Below are 14379 nucleotides of genomic sequence, written 5' to 3'. Positions count from 1 at the left end.
AATATTTAATTAAGGCTATATTAATAAAGTGAAAATGTTGAAATAGTATTTTAAACATTTCAGGGTGAACAAAGGTTTTTTTGTGTGTTTGTTTTTTGTTTTTCACATGCCGTCTCCCAGGCTGGAGTGCAAGGGTGTGATCTCCCAGCTCACTGCAACTTCTACCTCCCAGGTTCAAGTGATTCTCCTGCCTCAGCCTCCCAAGTAGCTGGGATTACAGGGACTGGCCACTACGCCTGACTAATTTTTATATTTTTAGTAGAGACGGGGTTTCACCATGTTGGTCAGGCTGGTGTCGAACTCCCGACCTCAGGTGATCCACCCACCTCAGCCTCCCAAAGTGCTGGGATTATAGGCGTGAGCCATCATGCCCAGCCCGAGTTGGAGGATATTAGTGCTTGTTTTCAGTTTTTTGTCTAATGAATGCTTAAATGCATTCATTTATAGAATCAATGTATCACCTGTGTGTACAAAGAGAGAATCTTGAAATATATGTCAATTTTCAGAACTTTTTTTTTTTTTTTTTGAGACGGAGTCTCGCTCTGTCGCCCAGGCTGGAGTGCAGTGGCCGGATCTCAGCTCACTGCAAGCTCCGCCGCCCGGGTTTACACCATTCTCCTGCCTCAGCCACCCGAGTAGGTGGGACTACAGGCGCCCACCACCTCCCTCGGCTAGTTTTTTGTATTTTTTAGTAGAGACGGGATTTCACCATATTAGCCAGGATGGTCTCGATCTCCTGACCTCGTGATCAGCCCGTCTCGGCCTCCCAAAGTGCTGGGATTACAGGCGCCCAGGCTGGAGTGCAGTGGCACAATCTCGGTTCACTGCAACTTCCGCCTCCCGGGTTCAAGCTGTTTTCTTGCCTCAGCCTCCCAAGTAGCTGGGACTACAGGTGCCCGCCACCACGCCTGGCTAATTTTTGTATTTTTAGTAGAGACGGGGTTTCACCGTGTTAGCCAGGATGCTCTCGATCTCCTGACCTTGTGATCTGCCTGCCTTGGCCTCCCAAAGTGCCAGGATTACAGGCGTGAGCCACTGTACCCGGCTAATTCTCAGAATTTTTATTCTAGATTTGTGCCCTTAATTGTTCATTTTTGGGGTGATTCTTTCAAAATTTATGTATGTGTTGGGGATTAGAAAAGGTTACCCCAAAGTATGGTGCTTGGGCATGCTGAGTTCTTAGACTTAAAGGAAACTGGAAGGCTTAGAAGCTGCCTCAAAATTAAGGTCTCTCTGGCTTCCCTTGTTTCTCCCCTCCAAGTACAAGTACAGGGAGGGGCCGTCTCTGAAGTTCCCCATACATGACTGAAGGAAGTTCTTCCAAAAGGAATATAATTGTCTTGAACTTTTTTCCTAGGAATGTTATCAAACAACCAGAGATTAATCACTGAGAGAAGAGGAGATTGAAAGTCATCATGGCCAGGCACATGGCTCATGCCTGTAATCTCAGCACTTTGGGAGGCCGAGGCGCATGGATCACCTGAGTTCAGGAGTTCCAGACCAGCCTGGCCAACATGGTGAAACCCCATCTCTACAAAAAATACAAAAAATTAGCGGGGCATGGTCGTGCATGCCTGTAATCCCAGCTACTTTGGAGGCTGAAGCAGAATTGCTTGAACCTAGGAGGCAGAGGTTGCAGTGAGCTGAGATTGTGCCATTGCACTCCAGCCTGGGCAACAAGAGTGAAATTCTGTCTCAAAAATAAATAAATAAATAAATAAATTCTCCAATTTAGTGTGTGGAATGAAAATAAATCTCAGGACCCCAGAATCACTAAGACAAAGGGAAAAGTCAAGCTGGGAAATGCGTCAGACAAACCCGCCTCCTATTTTAATCCTAAATAAGATAGGATTAAAGATGAAAAGACAAAGATGAAAAGGCTACATACCTCCCTCACAGTTTTCCCACAAGGAAATTCCTTGTGGGCCTCAAGATCTTTATCCTAAAACAGTCTGTTGAATTTTATCCTGGCAATGTAAATTGATAGCTTATCTTCACAGGTGTGGGACAGACAGTCATCTCTCTGCTCAGCTGAGACAAATGCATATCTGATTGCTTCCTCTGCCCTATTGTTTATGTAAAAATGCAGTTTCCCTGAGTGAGACTAAGGCATAAATGACAATTTGCTGCCCCCACGTAAATTGTGTATTCAGTGAACTGAGTCCTTGATCAAGGACTCAAAAGAATGCAACTGTTTGTCTCTTATCTACCTATGACCTGGAAGCTCCCTCCCCTCAACTTCTTCAAGTTGTCCCTTTCCAGACCAAACCAATGTACATCTTACACACATTGATTGATGTCTCATGTCTCCCTAAAACTTGTAAAAGCAAGCTGTACCCTGACCACTTTGGGCACGTGTCATCAGGACCTCCTGAGGCTGTGTCACAGGCATGTTCGGAACCTTGGCAAAATAAGCTTTCTATATTGATTGAGACCTGTCTCAGATATTTCAGGTTCACAGGTAGTATTTAGATTGTGTAGGGCAGGGGGTGAGGGGGTAGCGGGTAGTGTGGAGGAATGCAGACCAGGAAAAAGTTGCACAACATCCCTCTATACTAGAAACCCCTCTCCCGCAACACTGACCAGGGATACTTGTCACAAGATAGAGCTGTCAAACTTCATTATTTTGGCATCTCCTCTCTGTAGGATACAGTTAGGAGAGTCTTTGGGAGTGATTTCGGAGACTACCCAGAATGAGTGATCTCCAAGAAATAATCAAGGCTTGGCAAGACACAAAGAAAAAAATAAAATAATGTGGAAATGGGGGTCAGTTGCCATAAAGATGCCCAGAAGATCACACTAAAGCTCCCTCTCATCACTGTGGAGTAATTAGCATCATATATAAAGCCATTTGTTAGTCAGGATTCTCCAGAGAAACCGAACGAATAGCAGATAGATAGATAGGTAGATAGATAGATACTAGATATATGAGAGGAGATTTATTCTGAAAATTAGCTTGTGAGCTTACAAAGGCCAAGAAGTCCCATGATCTTCTGTCTGCAAGCTGGAGAGCCTGGAAAGTCAGTGGTGTAATTCAGTCTGAGTCCAATGCCCTAGGACAAGAAGGGAGGCTCTAGTGTAATCCTACGGTCTGAAGATCCCAAAGCCAGGAGCTCCAATGACAGGAGAACATGTGTGTCCCAACTCAAGAAGACAGCATTATCCCTCCCTCCACCTTTTTGTTCTTTTCAGGCCTTTAATGGATTGAATGATGTCCATGCGCACTGGTGAGGATGGATCTGCTTTACTCAGTCTGTTGATTGAAATGCTAATCTCTTTCAGAAACACTGTTGCAGACATATCCAGAAATGATGTTTTATCCAAGCTTTTTGGGTATTCCTTACCCCAATCAAATTAACACACATAATTTGCCATCACAGACCATAAGAACACTAAATCCATTACACCTTTCTCTCTCCAGAGAGAAGGTGAGGATGGTGATCAGAAAAGATAGGGTTAGTGGAAGGATATGGTCCTAAGGCTAATTATTTCTGACAACCTCATGTTAGAGTAGGCACTAGGCAGACATGAGCAGGGCGTGTCTGCCTAGCTACCCCAATCCCCTGCCCCAATAATATCAGGTCACCAGCAGGTGATGATCAGGCAGTTGTTAAACTGTGTCTAAAATAATAATTGGTCGGCCGGGCGCTGTGGCTCACGCCTATAATCCCAGCACTTTGGGAGGCCGAGGCGGGCAGATCTCCAGGTCAGGAGATCGAGACCATCCTGGCTAACATGGTGAAACCCTGTCTCTACTAAAAATACAAAAACAAAATTAGCAGGCGTGGTGACAGGCGCCTGTAGTCCCAGCTACTCGGGAGGCAGAAGCGAGAGAATGGTGTGAACCCGGGAGACGGAGCTTGCAGTGAGCCGAGATCACACCACTGCACTCCAGCCTGGGTGACAGAGCAAGACTCCATCTCAAATAAATAAATAAATAAATAAATAAACAAATAAATGAAATAAAATAATAATTGGTCATAGCCAGCACTAGGGAAAGGCAGTCTCCTGATAGAGGCAGTCTCCCAATAGATAGAAAACATTTGGTGTTATGTTGGTGATCAGCAGCTTCCCAGTAAGATCTCAGGAGTTGGGCGAGGGGGTCAAACATGTGCACTAAGAGGCAAAACGGTGGCCTTTAACCAGTGTATGACCTTCCTCTAGGAACACTAGAAACACTAGATTGGTAAGGGAAAACATCTCAAATGAGCATGTGCACAACTTCAGTAAACACACAGTGCTTGTGGCCCCTCCCAAGTGCTGGCAGGCCACTGAGCATGCAGACAACCCATCTTAAGGGAAAAATCAAAAGAAGAGAAACAGAAACCCCGGAAACATGCCAATGTATAAAACCCCCAGTCAAGGGCCAAACAGCACACAGATCTCTCAAGTTGCATGCTTGGCCTTCTTCCAAGCTCTAAAACTTGCCTTGGTCTCTTACTTTGCCTTATGCCCCTCGGACAAATTATTTCCTGCTAGGAGGCAAGAACTGAGTTCGCCACTCCAGACACTCAAACCAACAATTTCACCTAAGCTAGAAGAACAATTTAAAACTGGCAAGTTAGAGTTCTTCCGGTATGGCAGGCACTTTGAAATGGCTAAACCAGCTCTACTAGAAGTAGATAACGAATTCACTAAAGATTATAAAGTAGTTAATAGAACACCTGAGTAAGCCAGAACACCAGGCTTGTAGACTGTACAGCTAGAAACAACACCCAAAATCACACTACAGAACTGCTCACACACTGTTGCCACTACAAGGCAATAGTTCATGGCTTTTCTAGGAAAATGAACATATTTGCTACTACCGTCACCAGAATGGATGCCTTGTACTGTCTGCTTCTTTATGTCCACAACTTCATTTCTTTTCTTTCTTGTTTTTCTTTTCTTTCCTTCCTTCCGTGTTTTTTTTTTTTGATGGAGTCTCACTCTGTTGCCCAGGCTGGAGTGCAATGGTACAGTCTCCGCTCACTGCAACCTCCACCCCTCGGGTTCAAGAGATTCTCCTGTCTCAGCCTCCCGAGTAGCTGGGATTACAGGCGTGAGCCACTACACCCAGCTAATTTTGTGTTTTTAGTAGAGGTGGGGTTTCACTGTATTGGCCAGGCTGGTCTCAAATTCCAAACCTCAGGTGATCCACCTGCCTTGGCCTCACAAAGTGCTGGGATTACAGGCGTGAGCCACTGCGTCCGGCCTATGTCCACAATTTCTGAATCAAAGCCTGATGTGGATGAACTTGGTTGGTGAATTCCTTGTCATATGTTTATGCTCTGGATGCAAAGAAAATAAGTTGGAAGACAAATGAAGGGGGCTTTGTGCTGTGGCTCACGCCTGTAATCCCAACACTTTGGGAGACTGAGGAGGAAGGATCACTTGAGGACAGGAGTTTGGGATCAGCATGTGCATCCTACTGAGACCCCGTCTCTACGAAAAAAATTTAAAACTTACCTTGTCTCAAGAAAAGAAAAAAAAGACAAGTGAAGGGTATCAAAATATGCCATCTCAAAATACGCTACTATAGCATAAGAATTGTTTTTAGCTGAAGCCAACTGAGTGAAACATCAGATGCCAGAAATGCTCTCTACCTTCCCCCTTTCTGTCTAAGAGCAGAGCATAAATTTTACTTTTGTGAAGGTCTTCCCTCTCCCCTCTCACATACTGGGAAGAGGAGACAATTATAATGCATCACCTACAATCTGCTTAAACAAACCTTACTTCCATTAACACCTTCCCCCATCTGTATATTTACCTTACCTAAAAGCCTAGATGCTTTTCATTTGTCTCATCAGTTCTCCAGTATTTATCACCCTTTGTTAAATAGTGCATAAGTTCTCAAGCCTAAACACTTGTTTGGGTTTTTACTTTCTTTTCTGTGAGACCCCTGTGTACACATTAAAATTAAAATATTAGCATCAAACAAAGTTTGTATGCCTTTTCTCCTATTACTGTTTTTTGTCAGTTTAATTTCTAAGACTTCACTCACTAAACCTAAGAAAGTCAAGGAAAAAGTTTTATTTCTCCCTATAGAAGATAACAGAATTGAGTGAAAGTGGAGACTGAAGAGCAAATAAAAGAGTGTGCTATAACAATAACAGAATTAACAAATTAGAAACAGCAAGTAAAGGAGTTTGTGGTCCTTCCCCAAAAAACTAAGTGACAAGAAAAGGTTAGTGAAAATTTCAAATAATTCAAAGGAAAAAGACAAACATATAAAAATAGTTATACATTTTATTGAAAGATAATGGAGAACTAAGCAAAATCAGGTAACTTGTGTCTGAAGTTGAGAATAACTTCAGTGGAAAAGGAAATAAAACTTCAATAGAAAGATTTGTAAATATTTACAAAGAAAGCCATGTTCCACAAAAAACAAGTACTTTCAATCCATCAGAACAGATACCATGGCTGGGCTCGGTGGCTCATACCTGTAATCCTGGCACTTTGAGAGGATGAGGTAGGCAGATCACTTGACGCCAGGAGTTTAAGACCAGCCTGGCCAACATGGTGAAACCCAGTCTCTACTAAAAATACAAAAATTAGCTGGACACGCCTGTAGTCCCAGCTACTCAGGAGGCTGAGGCACAAGAACCTCTTGAACTGGGGAGGTGATGGCTGCAGTGAACTAAGATCTCCTCATGGCGTTCCAGCCTGTGTGACACAACGAGACTCTGTCTCAAACAAACAAAAACAAAACTGAGATACCTTTTAGGTCACCCCAGAATTTAGAAAAAACAAATAGATAAACAAAATGGAGACACATCCTCATGGTTACCAAACTTCTAAATGTAATTGCCCAAAAGGTTTGTCCTGCCAGCTGCCCAGGTGGAGCTGATTTATCAAGACAGGGAATGGCAATGGAGAAAGAGTTTAATACATACAAAGTCAGCTAAACGGGAGACTGGAGTTTTACTATTACTCAAATCAGGCCCCCTGAAAATTCAGAAGCCAGGGCTTTTAAATGATAGTTAAAAATTAAATTCATCCCAAAGTTAGTTCGACTTACACTCAGGAATGAATAAGGGCAGATTGCAGGCAAAGGCCAAGATGGAGTCAGGTCAGATCTCTTTCATGGTCATACTTTTCCCACTGTTATAATCTTTGCAAAAGTGGTTTCAAAAATACAGAAAGAGGCCAGGTGCTGTAATCTCAGCACTTTGGGAAGACAAGAAGGGCAGATCACCTGAAGTTATGAGTTCGAGACCAGCCTGGTCAACATGCTGAAATCCCATCTCTACTAAAAATACAAAAATAGCCAGGCGTGGTAGTGGGCACCTGTAATCCTTGCTACTTGGGAGGCTGAGGCAGGAGAATCGCTTGAACCCGGGGGTGGAGGTTGCAGTGAGCTGAGATTGTGCCACTGCACTCCAGCCTGGGTGACAGAGTGAGACTTCCTCTAAAAAAGAAAAGAAAAGAAAAATACATTATTATTTACCAGACATTATTCAAATATAATAAAGATGTGCAAATGGTGCTATGAAAAAGCTAGATTGAGGGCAAAGTGATACGTTATTTGAATTCTGAAGTGGTAGGACTTAGCTAGAAGAAGGGATGAAATTATTATTGTATGCAGAGAAAGCAGTATCTATGAAGCCATGGAAACATAAAGTACCCTGAGGGCTTTCGGAAAGGAATGATAGTCCTAAAGTGCAAGCAACTAAAAGCTGCTCTGGCGGATTTTAGTAGAAATGAATAATCTGTGCCTGTCCTGATTCTTAAGCAATTTAAAGTAGATTTTCCAAACTTAGTACAGCGAAAAGTGTTGGATTATTTCAGGAATCCAAATTACCATTTTGAGGAGTCTATTTGTGACTTGTGAACATTATAATATTATTCAGTATTTAGAACAAACGTGGTGGAGAGAAACTCCATCATTTTAGTCTCTGATATAGATTATTGATATTAACAATTTATATGAGCCACTCAGATGTTATCTTTGGGTGTTTAATTTTGCAGGCAGCTCAGTTCCGATTCTGAGGCATAAATTGAAACCAGGAGGACTGATCACTTAACATTTAGGTAGAATCTTTATCAGAGCTTGCTGTGTTGTTTTCTTTGTTCCTCTATATTTGCTGACTTTGGTTTCTTGGGCTTCAGGTAAATTTTCGACCTCCTGTGGTATTTACAAACTCATTACATTCTGATTGTCTCTTTTCTTTTCTCTTCTTTTCTTTTCTTTTCACAGGGTCTCAGCTCTGTCACCCAGGGGCTTGACCATAGCTCACTGCAACCTTGAACTCCTAGACTAAAATGATTCTACCTCAGCCTGGAATTACAGGCTTGAGCCACCGCGTCCAGCCTGGTTGAATTTCTTTAGCTGTGCTTCATTCAAGAAACCGTTACTTAGCAGAGACTAGGGTTCATACTTTGCAAGGCTCTGAGATACAATATTAAATAAGATATGATACCTGTTATCAGGGAGCTTACAGTCCATTAAATAAGCATCATAAAATCAATAATTATAATATAGTTTCTTTAGACCTACAATGACTAAATTAGTGGGAACTCCTTAGGTTGCAGGTGACTGAGACTTGATACAAATTAGTTTATCAGAAAGAGGCATTTATTAACTGGTTTATATTGCCACTAATTCTTGTATTGGTAGATCTTCAAAGATTCCTACAACTGAATTTCTTGTATCAACAGTTCAGATAGCACAGCAGTTTCATTTCCATCTGTTATGAGGAATTTTAATTTTAGAATTCTGTACTTTTGGTGATAATTTTGGTGCTGTGTATTTAGTTTTGGTTTTCAGTAGGAAGCAGTGAAGCCAGCTTGCTTCCACCATTTTGGAACCAGAAGTGTATTTCTAGCATGTCCTACTTTTGCTACCAGTACATTCCTGCATTCTGAGAAGGTGGGCTAAAATGGGTGTTATCGATTTGAATAATTTCCAGTTTTAGGTTTTGGCATCTAAGAAATGCACCCTTCGGCCGGGCGCGGTGGTTGACACCTGTAGTCTCAGCACTTTGGGAGGGCAAGGCGGGCGGATCTCCTGAAATCACGAGTTCCAAACCAGCCTGGCCAACATGGCGAAACCCTGTCTCTAACCCAAAACACAAAAATTAGCCGGGCTTTGTGGTGCACGCCTGTTGTCCCATCTACTCGGGAGGCTGAGGCGGGAAAAAATTGCTTAAACCCGGGAGGCGGGCCGGGCGCGGTGGCTCAAGCCTGTAATCCCAGCACTTTGGGAGGCCGAGACGGGCGGATCACGAGGTCAGGAGATCGAGACCATACTGGCTAACACTGTGAAACCCCGTCTCTACTAAAAATAAAATACAAAAAACTAGCCGGGCGAGGTGGCGGCGCCTGTAGTCCCAGCTACTCGGGAGGCTGAGGCAGGAGAATGGCGGGAACCCGGGAGGCGGAGCTTGCAGTGAGCTGAGATCCGGCCACTGCACTCCAGTCCGGGCGACAGAGCGAGACTCCGTCTCAAAAAAAAAAAAAAAAAAAAAAAAAACAAAAAAACCCGGGAGGCGGAGGTTGTAGTGAGCCCAGATGGTGCCATTGCACTCCAGTCTGGTGACAGAGCGAGACTTCGTCTCAAAAAAAACATAAAAGACACGAAAACTACAGACCTCGAAAGCAAACCCCAGAACCCCAGGGGTTAGTCTGCACTGGCCCTGGTGAGACTTAGGACTCACAACCCCTGGTTTATGAGAGCAGTGCTCCAACCCCTGGGCCACAGGGCCATGTTGAAAGCGGCCTTACTTCCTTTTACTAAAGCTATTTTCACTCTCAACTCAGTTTTGTTGCTGTTTGGTTTCTAGAATGTCTGATTTTTCACTTTCCTCTTTCTTCCAATTTTCTGGCCTATGGTCAAACACCGCAAATCCCTGCATTCTCTAATAGTTTTAGCATCCCCTCCAATTAGCTTTTGGCCATTTTTAGCCACGCCCCACTGTCTGCTGTACTTTTCACGCTGCTTAACGCCCAGATATTCTGGACTTCAGTTCTTAGCGCCTTAGGGAAATAGTGCCTTCATCTGTCTCAAATTCCCCCAAATCATAAATCAAAAGAGCCACACTAATAGGTGAGGGTAAGGGTTAGACAATCTGGAAGGGGGCCGTGAAGCACCTCCCGGGGACAGAAGCCGAAGAGAGGCTCTGCCTGCTGGAGTCGTCTTTAAGATTGTATCCTTTTGGAGCCTCCACCCAGGGCGTAAAATCCTTGCCGTGTTTCTCATTCTCCACTGAGCGACACTGAAATCCAAATAAAAGAGTTCCGTCCAACGGCGCTGTGGCATAGAAACCAGAAATTTGTTCTCTTCCACAAGGGGAAAGTGGCTGGGAGGGGCATGAGAAAAGCTATTTGAGACTCGGCTTGGACAAGCAGACCGGGGTAAAAAAGTAAACTAAACCATAATTCTTAAGTCTCCTTAAGTCGGGGGCCCTGTGCTCATAAACAGGATCCCTTAAAAAAAAAATAAGTAAAAATAAAAAAGTCCTCGACTACTGACAAATACAAGTAACATTAAAACAACTCGGAAAAAAATGAGAGCCATTGGTTGGGAAGTGGGGAATCCAGGCCCTATATCCCTGTCTTATACCGAGGACGCAGCTCTCCCTTCCAGAAGAGAGGCTGTGAAATCTGCTGTTTAAGAGCAATCCAGCTGGCTCTCCAAAAGGTCTTACAGGGTAAAACAATCACACATTCCACATCCCTACCTTCATTCCCCAAAGTCATACCGGCAAAATAATGCCCTTGTAACCGGAAGTGGCATAAACGCAAACGATAGCAAAACAAAACAAGAAATGGAGGGTCATATGAATGCGGCAGAGTGAGAGTGGAGAGAATGTAAGGTCAATTTTATCGCTGTTCTCCACCCTGAACTTCTTAGAATCAAAGGTTCACCTCCCAGAGGGGCCAGTTGTTTGTTCAGATTCTCCAAAATCCTAAACTTCCTTGGGTAGAAGGGACCCTTTCTCCTGAAGCTCCTTGTCATCACCCGAGTTCCAGAGAAGAGGGGGATGCAGGTCCAAGAAGGATCGTGAAGTCCCAACAAGCCTGTGCAGGGCAGTTTTTGAGAATGTTGTTTTATGTTTAGGTACAGTGTTCCGCCTCCTGATTTCTAGTGCCTAAAGAAAAGAACAACCTCAGTGAAACACAGGTCTATTATGTTCAGAGGAATCACTTGAGCCTAATTTTGTTGTTGTTGTTTATTTGGTTTGTTTTTGTTTTGTTTCTTTGTTTTTGTTTTTAATGCTCTTACCGGACCTCAGTGGGCTCTCTTTCTTTCCTTGTCTGCTGAGATTGAGACTTCGCGCCTGTAATCCCAGCACTTTGGGAGGCCGAGGCCTGCGAATCACGAGATCAGGAGATCGAGACCATCCTGGCTAACACGGTGAAACCCCCTCTCTACTAAAAATACAAAAAATTAGCCAGGTGTGGTGGCGGGCGCCTGTAGTCCCAGCTACTCGGGATGCTGAGGCAGGAGAATGGCGTGAACCCGGGAGGCGGAGCTTGCAGTGAGCCGAGATCCTGCCACTGGACTCCAGACTGGGAGAGAGAGTGAGACTCTGTCTCAAAAAAAAAAAAAAAAAAAAGGACTTCTGATTCTTAAAGGTATTCATTTAATAAAGTATTCACTAATGCATAAGCAATCCTTATGGGAAAGGGACTATGGATGTCACTTCTTTATCTCAAGGAGTACACAGTAATTAATAGTAGGCAAGGCATACATTCAAATCTCTACCACATTGCCGGGCGCGGTGGCTCAAGCCTGTAATCCTAGCACTTTGGGAGGCCGAGACGGGTGGATCACGAGGTCAGGAGATCGAGACCATCCTGGCTAACACAGTGAAACCCCGTCTCTACTAAAAAATACAAAAAACTAGCCGGGCGAGGTGGCAGGCGCCTGTAGTCCCAGCTACTCAGGAGGCTGAGGCAGGAGAATGGCGTAAAAAACCCGGGAGGTGGAGCTTGCAGTGAGCTGAGATCCGGCCACTGCACTCCAGCCTGGGCGACAGAGCGAGACTCCCTCTCAAAAAACAAACAAACAAACAAACAAAACAAAACAAAACAACAAAAAACAAATCTCTACCACATAAGGCACTTGTGACACAATACTTAACCTGCAAACACACTATTACATCGCAAGTGTTTTGGCAGCTACGCCAGGGCCTGCAAGGACTGAAATTCTGGAAAAGTACCAGCCTTAATATCTCTTACTTCTCACTTCATTTTCCACAAATCAGCAGAGGCTTGCACAAGGTAACTTACATGGAGGGTGTCTGGAGCAAAAAGATAAAACAGACCTTCAGTTCTTGATAAAATTAGGTATGGCCTCTTTTACAGAGCTTTTCTCAACCTGGGCTCTTTCAGAATTAGAGAAGACTCATAAGTTAGGGGGCAGAGGGAAGGGGACAGTGGTGAGAAAACAGAGACATAAAGGAAAAATAAAGATGAAAGGGAGAATGCTGAAGGGCGGGAATTAGGAGTGGATAAGTAGCCTGTTCCTGTACACTTTTCCTCTACCAAATTTGTTAGCCACATTCCCAAAGATGCCCAGACTCACTGCTGTCTCCCAGGCTCAAGTCTCTGCTTGCGAATCTGGATTTTAGAAAATAGGTAATGGTCCACCTTTCAACTTATGAACACCACACTATATACTATATACTATATATAGGTATATGTAGGCACATATATGTGCATGTGTATAGGTATATATTGTATATGGAGCTTGTGCCAGAAGGCAAATCAACTACATCACTAATCATATTTAGTTCCATTGACTCACTGATTGTAGGAAGAGTTCCTCAGTAAAGGCAGCAGTGCATTTAATTATACTTTGGTGCAAGCTTATCTTACTGTACCATATTCACATGGAATATCATGCAGCTCCTAAAGGTTTTTAGAAGAAACCTGCATTTAATAATACAGAGAAAGTTCATGAACTACCATTGAGTGAAAAAAGCAGAGGGCAAAACTTTATGAATGATCACAATTTCATTCTCAGTGTATTTGCATAGCAAAATCTTAGAAGGAAATAAATCAACATACTGATGGCTATTGGTTGACTTTTGAATTTATGTATAAGTCAAATGATTATATTGTAATACTTTCTAAATTATAAAAAATGCTAAAGTAATATTTCTTTGTATTTGGTTTAACCTTCTGACAAATGTGATTTGAGGAGCTGAATAATTCAGAATTTAGTAAATGTAGGATCTGTCCCTTTGACTCTGTGACACTAAATTAAACAATTAACTTTATTGTTTTTATTGTTATTAATTCCTACTTCCAGTAGGAAGCAGTGGCTCACGCTTATAACCCCAACACTTTGGGAGGCCAAGGCGGGAGGATCACCTGAGGTCAGGAGTTCGAGACCAGCCTGGCCAACGTGGTGAAACCCCGTCTCTACTGAAAATACAAAAAATGGTCCGGTGGTGGCTCATGCCTGTAATCCTAGAACTTTGGGAGGCCGAGGCGAGTGGATCACGAGATCAAGAGATGGAGACCATCCTGGCCAACATGGTGAAACTTTGTCTCTACTAAAATACAAAAATTATCTGGGCATGGTGGCGTGTGCCTGTAATCCCAGCTACTCGGGAGACTGAGGCAGGAGAATCGCTTGAACCCGGGAGGCGGAGGTTGCAGTGAGCTGAGATCAGGCCACTGCACTCCAGCCTGGCGACAGAGTGAGACTCCGTCTCAAACAAAACAAAACAAAACAAAATACAAAAAATTAGCCGGCTGTGTTGGCGCGCACCTGTAATCCCAGCTACTCAGGAGGATGAGACAGGAGAACTGCTAGAACCTGGGAGGCAGACGTTGCAGTGAGCTGAGATCACACCATTGTACTCCAGCCTGGGTGACAAGAGTGAAACTTCACCTCAAAAAAACAAAAAAAAAAAATCCTGCTTCCTTCTATTGTAGTATACCTTTGTCTAATTAGAATGTCTTAATGAGTATTTTCAGAGCACCCATTATATCGATTTCTAATTTCAGAGTTATGTTTAAGAGGGAAAATCACAAATGCCGGGAAGTTACTCTTCAGGCCATGGACCTTGAGGCTCTTATAGGTTCCATCTCTTTTTTTTTTTTTTTCTTTTTTTTCTTTTTTTTTTGAGACGGAGTCTTGCTCTCTCTCCTACTCTGGAGTGCAGTGGCGCAATCGCGGCTCACCGCAAGCTCCGCCTCCCGGGTTCACGCCATTCTCCTGCCTCAACCTCCCGAGTAGCTGGGATTACAGCCGCTCGCCACCACACCCGGCTAATTTTTGGTGTTTTTTAGTAGAGACGGGATTTCACTGTGTTAGCCATGATGGTCTCTATCTCCTGACCTCGTGATCCGCCCACCTCGGCCTCCCAAAGTGCTGGGATTACAGGCGTGAGCCACCGCGCCCGGCCTAGGCTCCATCTTTGAAGCGCCTCCTCACACTGC

This window comes from Trachypithecus francoisi, unplaced genomic scaffold, assembly GCF_009764315.1.
Source record: "Trachypithecus francoisi isolate TF-2019V2 unplaced genomic scaffold, Tfra_2.0 Lachesis_group10, whole genome shotgun sequence".
NCBI lineage: Eukaryota > Metazoa > Chordata > Mammalia > Primates > Cercopithecidae > Trachypithecus > Trachypithecus francoisi.
The sequence above is the reverse complement of the archived record's forward strand: the minus strand, read 5'-3'. Positions refer to the sequence as shown.